We start from the raw sequence: 17,694 nt of genomic DNA on the forward strand, positions 1-17,694 counted from the left end.
ATTTCTAAAAGTGGGACACAAGCAAGTATTTCAAATTACATTCCAAGGAAGATCAGTATTGTCCAGAAGGAAAGCAAATGGATGAGCTATTTCTCTGCCTGTTCCCAAAAGATTTTCAACCATTTTGTCTTGTTGAATGGGATGAGTTCTCTAGTTTTATATCAGCTGTAAACCCTTCATATGAGTTAGGAAGATAAAATGCCCTCAAATCTGATACCAGCTGCTTACGAAGAATGCTGAAACGTTGTATTAGAAATAATAAAAGATGACCAAAGTGTTTGCCTAATAATAGACTGTTGGACTTCCAGTGTTAATGAAAGTTACTGTATCTTGCCCTCACAGCCCACTACTTGTCAGCTGATTTTAAGCTAGAATCGATCCTTCTTGAGTGTACACAGATAGAAGGATCTCACACAAATAAAAATCTTGCTAATGAGATTAAATGCTTAATTGATACTTTCAATTTGTCCGATAAAATACTGATTGCTGTCATTGACAATGCAGTCAATATAATGAATGCAGTCCCGTTGACAGGATTCTCGGACCCCTGGGCAACAAATGGGTTCAGGCCCCTGAATCCCGGTTCCCCCTTCCCCCTCACTTAATTTAGACTAGAACTTACTGTGATCTTACAGGTTATTTTATAACCAGGATTTACCTGATTATCAGCTTCTAATGGCAGAGTTTGCAGCAAATATTGGTACTAAATTTTAAAGGGTGCAAATGTGGCATATTTGTGATGCTAATTTGGTGAAAAGAGATAATGGATGCACCAAATTAACACCAATGAAAAATGCACCAAAACTGCAATATGTTTTAACATTCATTTACACTGTTTTTTACTCCAAGAAAGTTGGTGCATTAGAAGTGACATTTTACACCATAGTTACACCAAAAATGAAGTACATTAATCAGACAATTTCTGCACCAATTTTGCACTAAAAACACACCAAAGCTTTCCTTTCTTTCAATCATCTTTATTGTCAAAACTACTGTTGAATCAAATTTGCTTCAAAAATGCTCCGAAGTTACACCAAGGACTTGAGTGCATTTATGAATGATTTTGGTGTTAGTTTAGTAAATAATTTGTGCAGTTTTCTTCATATTTATCTCACAAATATAATGGTTCAAAATTGATGTAGCCTAGTTTTGGTGTAAAGTGTGTGTATTATTTGTGTATCTTTAGAAGCAATCATTATGGTATGTGTGTGGAGTAATCTTTGTGCCACTTTGGTGCATAATTAGTGCAAATTCTTTTGCTTTTACTCCAAAAAATATAGTACAAAATTGGAATAAAATTGGTAACAACAACAATGCTAACATCATACTTCTCTGCAGTACAACGAAAGTTTGTATTCTTATTGGCATATAAATTTAGTTAAACTTTAAACTTTTAATTCATTTCTTTGGTCCCAGCCCCCTGTGGGCTCCGGCCCCTGGGCATTTGTCCTCTCTGGATCCACTTTGTCACCGGCCTTGAATGAATGTTATTGTACGAACTGGGGAGGAAGCATTTTGGTTGTGATGTATATACCCTCAATTTAGTTGTTCAAGATGCGCTAAGAACAATAAAGCCTATACTGGATGAAGTGAAACACATAGTAGTGAGTTTCAAAAGAAACCCACTGCAGTGGAAAAGCTTTAGAAGTTTCAACGCGATTCAGATGTAGAAAATCGTAAGAAACTCTTGCAAGATGTTCCCACACACTGGAACTCCACTCTGTGCATGTTATGATGGATAATTTTGCTTCAGGATGCTGTGAAGAGTTTATTAGCTCTCATTAGTATTGATATTCCCACTCTTCTGATGAGTAGATAATACTTCCTGAGCTATGCAAAGCTCTGAAGCCAAATGAGAAAGTAACTTGTAAGATGAACACTGATGGTTATATAACCAGAAGCCAAGTGATTGGTGTTAACAGCTGGATTACCAAATGTTTGGGGAAAACATTTGAAACAACCCTTCCATTCAACAGTGCTGGTAGTTATGAATGAGTTGAACAAAGGTGTTATACAGGGATTTTCATAAATTGAACAAAGCAGGACATTAGGTCCGTGTATTTTTCTAGATCCCTGTTTTACGCTGTGGGTGTATTCTTCACAGCAGGCAAAAGAGAACATTAAAAAATACATCACAGAACTTGTAGTAAATGAACAGAGGGGAGCAACGTTTAATATTCCAGAAATTACACCAGGCCATGCTGACAATGATGAACCAGATGAGTTTTCTGTGTGGGCACATTTTCAAAGCGTGGTAGATAAAGCTCAATCAACAGGGACTGCCACTTCTAGAGCTATCGTAGAGATTCAGAGGTATCTGGAAGATGGAGTCATAGCGCGGGACCAGGATACTTTCCAGTGGTGTAAACATAACTGTAATGTTTACCCAATGCAGAGTAAACTAGTTACAGAATTTTTCACATAGTTGCGACTTCAGCACCATGTGAGAGAATAACAATCACTGCACATGCCTCAAAACATAAAATGTTCGACAATTTGAATGCAAATGAAAAGTATATAGAAATGCAGCAATGTACAATATTGATTAGGCTACTGGGAATTGAGTGATGTAATATTGCTCCTACATTGCTGTGTACTACAGTATACTTTGTGAGAAATGTACAAGAGTTCTTGTGACTTCAATGATGTACGTAATATAGTTCCTATATTCCTATGTAGGTATTCAACATTGACATAAATGTATAAGAGTTAATGAGACTTCAGTGTTGTAATATATTTCCTATATTTCTGTGTACTGAACATTGTCATAAATGTATAAGAGTTATTGGGTCTTCAGTGATGTAATGTATTTCCTATATTCCTATGTAAGTATTCAACTTTGACATAAATGTATAAGAGTTATTGGGTCTTCAGTGATGTAATACTGTTCCTATATTCCTGTTTAACTTTCCTTCAGGCTAGCAACCCGTCGGAAGGACATTTGATTGCTTTCAAGTCTTGCAAAAGTAAAATGCAAGACCGTAACGGGTCACATGGCCCAATACTTGGAAGGAAGATGATGATGATTCCTGTTTAACTCTGTCACAAATGTATAAGAGTTTTTGGAACTTCAGTGATAAAATACAGTTATTTGACCTATTCCTGTGTACTGAAATCTGTCTAAAAGTATAAGAGTTACTGGGACTTCAGTGATGTAATAATGTACAAAATGTGTAGGCACTATAAAATTAAATATTATGAATCAAGTACATTGTAATCTTAAGTTCCTCTAACCCATGTGTCCAGATTATCTGAATAGGTAACAATGTATAGTAGGTTTAGGTTAGAAGATGTGTTAGGAAAACACTACTGTTGACCAAACTATTGTGCTCATTCGAGTTTGGAGGTTGTTTATGAAATAACCAATAGCCTATTAAAAAATCCAATAACACCATTATTTTCCTTGTTTTATTTCCCTTTAGTGATGTAGGTTTGGAATTTTAAATTTATACTTTATTATTTTTTATGGGAGGTGGATGCACGTAGTGCCTGTTTTTAAATGTGTTTCAACCATATGTCAAGTTTAAGAAAGTATTTCTCAAAAACACATTATCTGATTGAATCAATATTTTAACACAATAGACAATTGAATTTCAGAACATTATGTTCCCAAGAGAAAACGATGTTACCAATTTTGTGAGACAACTTTTTCTCAGCTCACGGTGGTTGGAAAATTGCCATTCTTAGTCGCGTTGTAATCTTTATATAACCAATGGTCATGGTGTATTACTGTGAAATACATAAATGAATTCAATTCCTTTATATCCGTTTGTATTTATATTGTATAGCATGATATGCATGACTGACTGGCTGGTACAAGGAAAGATTTGAAACATTGCCGCGGCGGTTGATGAACTACCTACCTCATCTGTATACACATTGGTGGGAGTACGTTATTTTACAACCATTTTATACAACGCTTGTCTGTGCCAAAAAGCTTCATATGATCATATTAATACTAGAATGCCCAACCTGGTTCAATTTGACCGAGCTGAATTTGAAGAGTATATTTTTAGCTTTTGAAGTTGATCCACGAGAACTTCCTTTCTTGTCTTTCACTCACTTTGCAAATATTTCACTATTACAAAAATCTTAGGTTTATAAATACTGAAGTTTATGAAACAAATAGCAGTTTACCTAGAATGCCCAACAGAGGTCATTTTGACCCACATTTTGGTAAGTGATTTATGTGAAATACTTTGCATCACCGCATTTTCTCAGTCAACAATAGCATTAGATGCAAGGAAAGCAACAATGCTTCTATTTATTCATTGTTGTTTGGGAGCTTGATGTAAAGATATGTTGTAAACTTTTGCATGAAGATATCCTGGAAGAATTACAAAATATTATAGAAGGAGATTCTGATGCAGGTTCGGATGAATCAGATGACGATTTCATACTTCCAGCAGACGAAGCATCCAGTGATTCTGAATGCAAGGAAATGGAAAGCACAACAAACTAATATAAATGTGTGTGTAGGACTATCATGAATGATACAGAAATATAAAGAAATTGAAAAAGACCTGAGTAAGTCTCTCTCCCTCACTTCATAGGTAATTTTATTTTTTCTCTCAAATTCATGAATGTAAATTCAGTATCTGCTGACTTTTTGATAGGATTTCTAATATACTTGCAATGTTGTAATTGCAATTTATGAAGAAGCTACTCATTTTTGTCCATATGGCTGGGTCTCCAATAAATATTACTGCTCATAAATAATAGTTGTTTAATTTTAAGATGATATTATCAGCAATAAAATCATTACACCATAATTTTATAGGTTGGGTCAAATTGTCCCAGGATGGGCATTGGCATGTTAAGCTATTTGTCTGCGCGCAACAGTTTTGGGGACAACCGTTGTCTAAAAGCAATTTATTTATTTATTTATTTATTTATTTATTTATTTATTTATTTATTTATTTATTTATTTATTTATTTATTTATTTATTTATTTGGCGGGACTCAGGCTATGAAGCCTGCTATTCTGTCTGACCATACATACACCTACATGAAGAGTTAAATATACACAAAATTATCTACAGTTTAATATCTTAAGGTATCAATTAAATGTTTTAGTTAATCTAATACTTAGCTATGATCTAATCCTACTATGTTATAAGAAATTATTATTATTTATTAACCAGGTTTGACAGAGTTTCTTCAAGCGGAGGTGGTTTGACACGCTCCTAATTTCAGCAGGTAGGGAATTCCAAATTCGGCTGGCGGCAACTGAGTGACATCGTGGTCAGGGTCAACAGCAAGGATAGAATAGTGCTAATGGGCGATTTCAATGCAAAAGTTGGGAATAGAACTAAAGGATACGAAAGGGTGATTGGTAAATGCGGGGAAGATATGAAAGCTAATGGGAATGGGAAGCGTTTGCTGGACTTCTGTGCTAGTATGGGTTTAGCTGTTACGAATACATTCTTCAAGCATAAGGCTATTCACTGCTACACATGGGAGGCTAAGAGTACCAGATCCATAATAGACTATATCTTAAGAGACTTTGAATTCAGGAAATCTGTTAGGAATGTACAAGTTCTTCGCGGATTTTTCAATGATACAGACCACTATCTGATCTGTAGTGAACTAAGTATCTCTAGGCCTAGGGTAGAGAAAGTGAAATCTGTCTGCAAACGAATAAGGGTAGAAAATCTCCAGGACGAGGAAATTAGACAGAAGTACTTGGATATGATTAGTGAGAAGTTTCGAACAGTAGACAGTAAGCAGGTTCAGGATATAGAAAGTGAATGGGTGGCATACAGGGATGCTGTAGTAGAAACAGCAAGGGAATGCCTAGGAACAACTGTGTGTAAAGATGGCAAAAGGCGAACATCTTGGTGGAATGATGAAGTAAGAGCAGCCTGTAAACATAAAAAGAAGGGTTATTAGAAGTGGCTCCACACAAGGGCCGAGGCAGACAGGGATTTGTACGTAGATGAAAGAAACAGAGCGAAACAAATAGTTGTTGAATCCAAAAAGAAGTCGAGGGAAGATTTTGGTAATAACCTGGAAAGGCTGGGTCAAGCAGCAGGGAAACCTTTCTGGACAGTAATAAAGAATATTAGGAAGGGAGGGAAAAAGGAAATGAACAGTGTTTTGAGTAATTCAGGTAAACTCATAATAGATCCCAGGGAATCACTGGAGAGGTGGAGGGAATATTTTGAACATCTTCTCAATGAAAAAAGGAAATCATCCTGGTGGTGTTGCAAACTGCCAAGCTCATGGGGAGGAGGAAAATGATATTGGTGAAATTATGCTTGAGGAAGTGGAAAGTATGGTAAATAAACTCCATTGTCATAAGGCAGCAGGAATAGATGAAATTAGACCTGAAATTGTGAAGTATAGTGGGAAGGCAGAGATTTAATGGCTTCATAGAGTAGTAAAATTAGCGTGGAGTATTGGTAAGGTACCTTCAGATTGGACAAAAGCAGTAATTGCACCTATCTATAAGCAAGGGAACAGGAAGGATTGCAACAACTATCGAGGTATCTCATTGATTTGTATACCAGGCAAAGTATTCACTGGCATCTTGGAAGGGAGGGTGCGATCAGTCATTGAGAGGAAGTTGGATGAAAACCAGTGTGGTTTCAGACCACAGAGAGGCAGTCAGGATTAGATTTTCAGTATGCGCCAGGTAATTGAAAAATGCTACGAGAGGAATAGGCAGATGTGTTTATGTTTCGTACATCTAGAGAAAGCATATGACAGGGTACCGAGGGAAAAGATGTTCACTATACTGGGGGACTATGGAATTAAAGGTAGATTATTAAAATCTATCAAAGGCATTTATGTTGACAGTTGGGCTTCAGTGAGAATTGATGGTAGAATGAGTTCTTGGTTCAGGGTACTTACAGGGGTTAGACAAGGCTGTAATCTTTCACCTTTGCTGTTCGTAGTTTACATGGATCATCTGCTGAAAGGTATAAAATGGCAGGGAGGGATTCAGTTAGGTGGAAATGTAGTAAGCAATTTGGCCTATGTTGACGACTTGGTCTTAGTGGCAGACTGTGCCGAAAGCCTGCAGTCTAAGATCTTGGAACTTGAAAATAGGTGCAATGAGTATGGTATGAAAATTAGCCTCTTGAAGACTAAATTGATGTCGGTAAGTAAGAAATTCAACAGAACTGAATGTCATATTGGTGATACAAAGCTAGAACAGGTCGATAATTTCAAGTATTTAGGTTGTGTGTTCTCCCAGGATGGAAATATAGTGAGATTGAATCAAGGTGTAGTAAAGCTAATGCAGTGAGCTCGCAGTTGCGATCAGCAGTATTCTGTAAGAAGGAAGTCAGCTCCCAGACGAAACTATCTTTACATCGGTCTGTTTTCAGACCAACTTTGCTTTACGGGAGCAAAAGCTGGGTGGACTCAGGATATCTTACTCATAAGTTAGAAGTAACAGACATGAAAGTAGCAAGAATGATTGCTGGTATAAACAGGTGGGAACAATGGCAGGAGGGTACTTGGAATGAGGAGATAAAGGCTAATTTAGGAATGAACTCAATGGATGAAGCTGTACACATAAACCGGCTTCGGTGGTGGGGTCATGTGAGGCGAATGGAGGAGGATAGATTACCTAGGAGAGCAATGGACTCTGCTATGGAGGGTAAGAGAAGTAGAGGTAGACCAAGAGGACGATGGTTAGACTCGGTTTCTAACGATTTAAAGATAAGGGGTATAGAAATAAATGAGGCTACAACACTAGTTGCAAATAGAGAATTGTGGTGACGTTTAGTAAATTCTCAGAGGCTTGCAGACTGAACGCTGAAAGGCATAACAGTCTATAATGATAATGTATGTATGTATGTATGTATGTATGTATGTATGTATGTGAATATCTGTACGTGGGAACTTATGGTGTGGGTAAATTTCGTTAACGTTCGAGCGGGATAAACTTTTCAGAAGCGTGTGCAAGATTTGGAGCTTAAAAAGTATTGTAAATGGAATACATGTTTGTTCTTTATGATGAGATATCTCTTAGCACTCGTGTACACTTATCCGTTCAATATGCTATAAATTCCGATGAATTACCCTTTCAGATATCCTAATGCTGAGATTGTTTGACCTAACCTGCAATGCAGCATGCCTTGTCACTGTAGCATCAAAGGGTGCAAGTCCAATAAGACCCCAGGAGAAGCGGCGTTTCAAAGTGTTCTCTTCCCAACGATGAAAATTTGAAGTCTCAGTGGCCAAGAAAAATACCAACCGATTTTTGTTTGTCTGTATCAGATATTTTTCAGAAAATGATATTATTAGAGTTGACAAGTGCATTGTTACAGGTGAATTAAAGGAATTTCCTCAAAAAATTGCAAAGCTAAAAGCAGGTACAATTCGTTGTTTTTTCAAAACATGCCAAAGTATCTCAGTAAAATACAAAGTGAACTGACAAAATTAGTAGATGTGGAGGAAGAACAATTCAATATGGGAATTGCAGCGAGCCTCAAGTCATACCAAGAAGCTAAGCTGTTTTCTAGTGTTGATGATGTCGTTTCTCATTTTGATAAAAGTATCTCCGGGAAAGGATGGACACTGCAATTTCATGATGGAACAGTTTATTTGCTTTTAATAGATTTAACTATAGTGCCAGGTCCTACTATTTCAGCTTTTATAGTTATCAGCAGCAACCCTGTTTGTAATGTGGTTATAATGAATAAGAAGTTGGGTTAGTTGAGATTCCCAGGCTTTTATGTAAATTATGTTCAGTGTATGTAATTGATGAGGTTGTAGAGTTTGTAAAGAAGAATACTGCAGTAGGTTTAACAGTGGCAATGTAATAGATTATTTAGTTAAAATATTATCTGAAATTGATAGCAACTGGGAAACTTAAGGTTTCCTGAAAGAGAAGTTTGTTTTATGGAAAAATTTGGCCAACAATAAGCAACATATAGGCCACACAACTTTTTGCTTGTTCTCTTTTTCTTCATTCAATAGCTGCTTATATCACATTGTATAACAGCAAATTGTTTCTTTTACCCCAGTCAAGGAACATGGAAACTAATGAGTGCTTTTTCTCTGACTGAATGGAGTATTGAAGGTAGCATCAATCCCTTAAAGAGTAAGGTAATACCGCTAAAGGAAAATGAGTTCATTAAGAATGTACATATTGATGAGATATATGTAAATCCTCAACTTAATTTTAAAGTAAGCACAATTTTTGGCTCCAGTGAAGACAACCCAACCTGTGTAGCTAAAAGAGCACAAGTATGGATGTTATCTGGTATAATTTCATATTATAACAATGTAGTAACAATTGTACCTGTCAGCCAAATGACAGCATTGCAATTGTACGGTTTGTTGACAAGGTTATATAAGAAATTGAGATCATACGATTCAGGGTAATAGCTTTAGTTTCTGCCAATAACTGCATCAATAGGAAGGCTTTTGAGCACTTTTCTGTCAGTCAGAAATTAGAATCTGTAGTTCCCCATCACTGTGATAATGACAGGAAACTCTTTCTTATATTTGATGCTGTGCACATAATTAAATGTATTAGGAACAACTGTATAAGTAAAAGAAATGTACCGGTAATTGCCTCACATTTATAGGCTCCGTCAAATGCTACTAGGTATATTTGTTAGGGTACAAGGAAAATACTGGGTTTTTGTACTATTACCTAATAGGCCTATATACGACATTGATGAGTACACTGTATATGACTAGGAGAGCACATATTGACCATGTTTACTTGGTGCCTGTGGGGTGATGACATCATAGGGTGTTAGAAAGAGACAGGGAATTAATATCCGAAAACTAAGCCCGAATTTTCGCTACTGCACATGCGCAACTAATTTAATTATTTAATATTTCACAGTGGACAAGAAAAATGATCATGATATTATAAGTATGACGTCACGCCACCCCCTTTACCTCCATAGTCAGCACATGTGGTACACCTGCGAGAATGTGATGTAAGCAAGGGCCGCCAAACCTTCCTCATGGAAGGAAGGGGGCGTAAGACCCATGGTCCTTATGGGCTTGGGTTCATCTAAAAATACATATATGCGTAGCTCATAATGGATTATTGAAAAAATGCATAACCATGGTGAATAAACATTGTGAAATTTTTAAGTACAAATGTAATAATATGATTTATTTTCTTCGTCTGTGCATTCTTGCAGTTAATTGAGAGTGAGAGGAAACTCAGGTTTAAGTCTGTAGTGTAATAATATGATTTATTTTCTTCATCTGTGCATTCTTGCAGTTAAATGAGAGTGAGAGGAAACTCAGGTTTAAGTCTGTAGTGTTGTTAGCAGGCAAGAATGAAAATTTATTAAACAACACTATTACCATGCTGTGATGAAACACAAACCTCTGTGGACGTTACACTATTCAGTTAAGTTTTAAATCAGAATTTTCAGTACAGTGTATACCTGAAGAAGTACTTCCAATTTTAAGTTACATTACAAGATATTTAGTCAGGCATAAAATATGAAAAATTGTGAATTGTGTTTCATGGCTGCAAATTAAAACACTATGGATGCTGAAATAACATCTGACTTCAAATTAATTGAGGCATTAGACAGAGGTAAGCTTATGTTACCCTCAGAGCTGTCTCTAATTATTGCAATTTGTGTTGTATGGTTTGTAATGCAGATCATAGTTGATAATTTTAAGAACAAATTTTTAGCTTGCATGAATTAGGTGGGACTTCCAAAGAAATTGACTTCACAGATACTAACCAACTATTTGAAAGTAATACTAGAATGGTAATATATTCTGAAGAATCTTCTTTGTGTTCCTGCAAAGTGCCATAAAACTTGTAAATATTAGTAACCATGGTTGTAAAGTAATGTTAAATAATTTTATTTAAAAAAAGAAAAAAGGAAAGTGATTTTAAAAAAATATGTAATGCTGACAGGAGAAATTTAAAACAGCTTAATAGAGGGTGTGGGGAGGGGGGAAATCTTAAATAAATGTACTTTTATTTTTAAATTTTATATGACCCTGTCCCAGTTTTGTATGGAATGGCTGTGTTTAAATTTGGATTGTAAATAAATGTATGTACCGTACTGCAAATACCATTGTTTTATTTCAGCATGAATGCTGACTCAGTTAGTTACAGAGTTGGAAAGTAAATTCAGTGCCGTAATATTTTTCAATTCATATTGTCATGAAATTAAAATATGAGTTTTGTATCTAATCTTGTAAAATATTTCACAGTTTCTGAGTATGATTCATGTTCTTAACTTTGCTTTGTTTCCTTTCTTTAGGTGCACCTTCCTCCTGCATTATTAATGCTTTTTAGAAATGATTGTTGGCAGTAATTATTTTACCATTTTCAGAACCAATCATTTATTAGGCCTGCCTTCTCAAAACCACCCACTCCTCTCTCAGGGACATCATCTGTAGTGCACTCAACTTAAATGATTTCACTCATGGAAATATAAATGAACAAATGATAAGTTGGTACTGGTAAGTTATTTTTTGTTTTCTGATACCATAACAAATGTGAAGGAAGTGCACTGTATGAAATGAATTTAAATAAGTAATCTAATCAGTTTATGTCAAATTATTGAAAAAGTGTAATTTTCAATCTCAAAGAATTGCACTGATTATTTGATTAAAATAAAAATATCTAGAGATACCTTTCAATCCTCAAATTATGCTGTTATTTCACTGACATTTTTCACAACAATTCTTTTTTTTCCAGTCACTTGCAATTTGTAATGTAGCTGGCCACATAAGATGCAGAGATTGCTGTTTACAGTGTATGAATGCTTATAAAATAAATAAAAAAGCTTTGTTATTCATGTGAGCAAATTCAAGGATCATTCGTATAAGGGCAGTTGTTCGGCAAAGACTGGACGGGTCATGTGACTTTGCTCGTTTGTGCGCATGCCTGGGTCTGTTTTTCTTGTTGGCCTTGGCCTTAGCCATAATGAATTCTAATGCTGAAAATGCCACGCGCGCGCATGCGCGCGCACACACACACACACACATACCCAGACTCCAAACCATCGGAAATAACCAATGAAGTTTAAAATCCCCAACCTGGCTGGGAATTGAATCCAGGACCGCTTGGACCAGGGCCAGCATGCTAACCGTTTAACTGGACATTTGTTGAAATCAGCACATTGTAGAGAGATACGTCAATTTAAGCTAGATGAACAGTATTTAATAAAATTCATTGAAATAATCACACTGCAGAAAATACTCTCTGTGGGTTGGGGCAGCAGAATAACACTCATGCTATCACCTGCCTGTCATAAGAGGCCGCTAAAAGGGGTGCCAGTGGTTCTTAAGTTGGGAGTCTGGGTTGGCAACCATGGGCGCCTAGCCGAATCCTGGCATTGCTTCCACTCACTTGTGCCAGGTTCCTTACTTTCATCTATTGTATCTGACCTCCCTTCGTTAACTCTTGTTCCTCTGTACCCCAATGGTATTAGGTTGCGAGGTGTAGGGAGTCTTTCATTTTCACGCCCTTTGTGGCCCTTGTCTTTCTTTGGCTGATATTTTTATTTTTCGAAGTTCTGGTCCCCTTTCATTTTGTGTTAATAGAGGACAGTCACCTAGTTGTACTTCCTCATAAAACAATAATCACAACCACCACCTATGCAGAGAAATGTCAATGCAGGCTATCTGTACAGTACTGAATAACATTAATTGAAATCAGTACCTTGTACTATAATGACAATGTAGATTATATGTGCAGTATTTAATGTAAGCTGTCCCAAAAAAAGTCAGATAGTAAATACAACAAACAATAAAAGTAAACACAATTTTAAGTGGTAAACTCCCTATTTTTCATCCATTAGAAAACTAACAATACCCATTTATAATAAATACCCCTTTATAATAAATCTGAGAATGGTACTTCAGACAATAAGGACACATACAACAACACAACAACATAAAACAAATATGCAGGAGGGAAATTAAATTGGCAAAAGTTATGGCGAATGAAAACTATAGTAGAAACTCTAAAAATAAGTGTAAAGCTGCCTGAGAAATTATAAATAACTGAATAGACAGAAAGGTAAGAAAGGAACCAGCTTTCTTTTTATTGTATTCTTTTATTACAAGTTGCTTTACCTTGCATTGATACAGATAGAGCTTATGGTGATGATGGGACAGGGAGGGAATTGGCTGTGGCCTTAATTATGGTACAGAAAGGCAAGAACCCATAACCCCATGAATAGAAGAATAGATCGAAAGAAAATGGGGTTTATTATCTACACACATAATATTAAATTGAAAACAAAAATGGGAAGCTGCATTAAGAATAACTTACATAACTGCAGGAAAATTCTACATCAAGTGTGATCCCATTCAATGGCATAGTAAGTTTTCTGTTACTCGGCGACAGTTCATACGATCGCACTATTCACTTCCGTACTACCACGTACAAATACAAACTCATTTCAGAAAAATAATGTGATGTGGAACACGTTATTGAAGGAATCAGAAAATGGAACCACCAAACGGATAGTACAATTGTACAAATGTGGACCATGCACATATCAACAGTTAGCATACCGTTGTCCAAATGAGCGTCCACTCGATGCCAGCACATCACAACAACAATGCCAAAAAGCACAGCCTCCCAAAGGAGCGGAAGCAAAGAACTAGAAGATGTTGCCACAGTTACAAAAACAAAATCTAAGCGCCGACAATGGAGCAGATAATGGCCTAGAAATATAAAATAGCACACCACACATGGCCAAAGCCAGCCAACTAAATTGAAAACAAAAACAAAAATTAAGGTTACGAGACATGGAGACTACCATAAACCGTACACAAGCAGACATCACAGGCATGCACACACACGTATGAACAAGGACAGAGACCCAATATAAAATCGACCCAGACCAGGCCAGTGTGTTAAGGCACGTGACGTATACTTTTGCGCAGGACGGCAACGGATATCATGGATTCACGAGCTTGGTTCGAACACCACAGATACAATTCTGGACCGCCACAGAAACAGGCAGGGTTGATCCAAATATAATCGTAACAATCATAACTTTCGTCGACCCGCTCCCCAAGACATCCAAGTTGCCTCACGTGGACAAACATGGATTAAACCCCACAGCATCAAATCATACAATATACCAATGGTCAGTCATGATTCAAAACGATGAGGAAACAGAAGTGCATGGTCTCAAAACCCACAAACACACCGGCCCAAACAAACAGATAGGTAAATACCACTCTCCACTCTCGCACGTGTGCACACAAACAAAGAAATAAAAATTTAAAACACACACTAAATTAATTAACAAAAAGCCTGCAAAAACAGGTGATAAAAAACTACGGAAATACTATAAGTTTCACATCACATTCGGGTAATGTTATCGCTAATGGCGACAACGACAGTCAATGAAGTGCAAATAAAGGAAGTGCATCACCAAGGCAGGCTGGGTTTGGCACATTTGTTCTGGATGATTTCCAACAAAGGAGCAGTATTATTTGAAAAGTTTTATCTGTATGTATGCATGTAATATGTTTTTTTTATTTAACTGCGGATGATTATATGTTGAGTTGAAACTGGTCCTCTAGTGTAAGAAACTATTTCACTCTTTAACAAGTGTTGATTTGGTGGAAAATATTTTGAAAGGTAGTTTTGAAGAAAGGAGCAGTGTTACGAAAATGTTGCAAACAATGGCTGGGAATAGTTTTGAGGAAGGTGACAAGATGCTTGACTGTGTGATATGTCAAAACTAACTGGCTACAGCTTACACTTCCAGCAGTACAATAACATGGCCAAGGAAGGAACATTCACTTATTATCAGCACAACAAGTCGTATAATAGACGTCAAAAATCACAAGCTTACTGGTTCTTCAACCATAACGTCATCAAAACAAGAAATAATCACCTTAAAGGACGTTCCTTTCCAAAAAGCCAAATATTCATCTAAGATTAATAAGAACTTTGTAAACAAGGCCCATTTGACATTAGTTTAATCTATACCAGAAAAGACAAATATATTCACAGTTCACAGAAGTGTAAGATGCATAGATGGATTTTAAAAGCATTACACCAAATATCAAATTGCCAATACCTAACAATCATCACCACATTTATGACATGAATACAGACTAAAGAGAAAACCACACAACATTATATATACAAGCAAATGATCAACTGTCCCATTATTAATACTGTCAAAGAGAGGGCTGTAGTCCATCATACATCTTTCACTAAAATACTGAAGTTGACCATAACCAGCACTGAACACATTCAACACAAACAGCACACAATTTCATTCGGTTCCCTGTTTTGACCTCCGTATTCGCCAAAAGTCTTACACACTTCTTGATAATTTTTGTAAAAGGATTAACACACTTGCACATATCATGCAAATTATTTATGCTGCCTTCAAAGGCTATCGTAAAGCTCGAGTAATTTTTTTTTTTTTTTTTTACCAAGTTCACCAGAATAAAGACACTGTTGCTCAATTCAATCCTACTCATTTACTAAATACTGAGATGACTTTTCTTAGTATCAAATTTACTCCATTTTTCACAATTCAGGTCATCTTGGCTCTCAAATCCTAATATCAACTCTAATTTTTATGCTAGTAAACAGTGAAAAAATCATCCTACATGCTACAAAAAACACTAAATACTCTGTTTTAAAACTGCATATTGCCATGATGGATAACTCATACTTCAGACTTGTTAATAATAATAATACAGGAATAATAATAATAATAATAATAATAAAAAACCTTTTTTCACAATTTTTAACACAGAACAAAGAAAAACAACATTAATTTGGAAGCAGATGAATACTTCGACAATTGTCTATGAGATAAATAATTCATTTGAGAAATAATGTTTTTACTCACCTAATCACGCAATACGAAGTCCATATGGCGTTTGTTTTTCTTCTGCAAAACTTGTCAATCACCTTTTGGTTGAAGTTCATTATTTATGAGATAGGCTTTTTCTCGATTGACCGGGCAAGTTGGCTGTGTGGTTAGGGATGCACAGCTGGGAGATAGTAGGTCCGAACCCCACTGTCGGCAGCCCTGAAGATGGATTTCCGTGGTTTCCCATTTTCACACCAGGCAAATGCTGGGGCTGTACCTTATTTAAGGCCATGGCTGTTTGCTTCCCACTCCCAGACCTTTCCTATCCCATTGTCGCCATAAGATCTATCTGTGTCCGTGCGACGTAAAGCAAATAATAAGAAATATGTCTGCATTCAACGGTTCCTGACACATAGTATTTCAAAGGAATGTTTTAATCCTTTTAAGGTTCGCAAAGCATCTTTCCAGTTCTGAAGTGATCATTGGAATAGTAATTAAAATCTTGAGCAATTCTGTTATTTGGGCACAGGTATCTTGCAGTTTGTTCTTCAGGATCAGTTGAAGCAAAGGAACTGCACCGTCAGTTTCTCTGAAATCAGTTATTTCATACAGAACGCTAAGCTCATTCATTAGTCTATTAGTTGGCCATGTGCGTAGAGGCGCACGGCTGTGAGCTTGCACCCGGGAGTTAGTAGGTTCGAATCTCACTATCGGCAGCCCTGAAGATGGTTTTCCATGGTTTACCATTTTCACTCCAGGCAAATGCTGGGGCTGTACCTTAATTAAGGCCACGGCCACTTCCTTCCAACTCCTAGGCCTTTCCTATTCCATCGTCGCCATAAGATCTATCTGTGTCGGTGCGATGTAAAGCCCCTAGCAAAAAAAAAAAATTAGTCTATTCTTGTCTGGGAGTCTGTATACGTCACACACAGTGTTAACCCTCTTTACAGGAAACTGTTTAAATATTCGTTAAAATTAATCGCATCTAATAAGTTTGCAGCCTCTAAATAAGAAACAGACTCAAATCTACGACCTAACTCTTCAGTGATTCGATCACCAACGTCCTTAGCATCAGTCATCCTGTAGGAATCTGTTCTGCATGTTTTGCTTTGTGGCATTTCTGAACAGACTTCATTTGCCATTTTATCGAGAAAAGCCCTGACTGAAGCAACAGCCTTTGTACAAATGCCAACAGAATTTGCTACTTTGATTGCATCTGTCGATCTTGCTTGTAGCTGGGAGTACAAAATATCCACAATGGGCATTACTCTGTGAAAGAAGGACAGGAAAAATAAAACCCCTTCATCCTCCAAATTATGTCTTAGTCCACATGCTTCTTGAACTGTCCTCACAGATTTAGACTTTCCCAGGTCCAGAAAGCATTGCAATAAAACATCTTTGTTTTCATACACGACATTGATGGTTCTAGACTTGAAGTTCCATCTTGTTGATGAACATCCTGGAATTCATTGTGCTACCACTTTTTCCAAATCTGCCAGACGTTGAGGAGATCTGGAAAAGAATGCAGGAAATGAAAACAGGCTGCAATACATGCGCAGCTTGGTTTTGAGAGGCCGCATGTTCAAATATGAGGTAGAACTGGTGGACGTAGCACTGAATGTAATTGGCTAGGGGATAGTGAGCTTTGTTTTTCTTTTGAACTGCACCTCTTTCCCCACTCATCACAGATGCTCTATCGTAAGTTTTGGCGATACTTTCTCTGGATTAGACCGAAAGATACTATTGACCTGTTGTAGTACGCACTCAGATACTGCATCTGCGGTTTCTCCGTCAGGATTAAAGAATCCCCTAAATCTTTTAAGTGGTTGGCCATTTAATACATATCTGAACACAACTGCCAACTCTGCTCTTCAGAGATGTCAATAGTTTCATCTGCCATGATAGCAGTATATTTAGTGTTATATACTTCCTCCAG

The sequence above is a fragment of the Anabrus simplex genome, chromosome 14 (assembly GCF_040414725.1).
Source record: "Anabrus simplex isolate iqAnaSimp1 chromosome 14, ASM4041472v1, whole genome shotgun sequence".
NCBI lineage: Eukaryota > Metazoa > Arthropoda > Insecta > Orthoptera > Tettigoniidae > Anabrus > Anabrus simplex.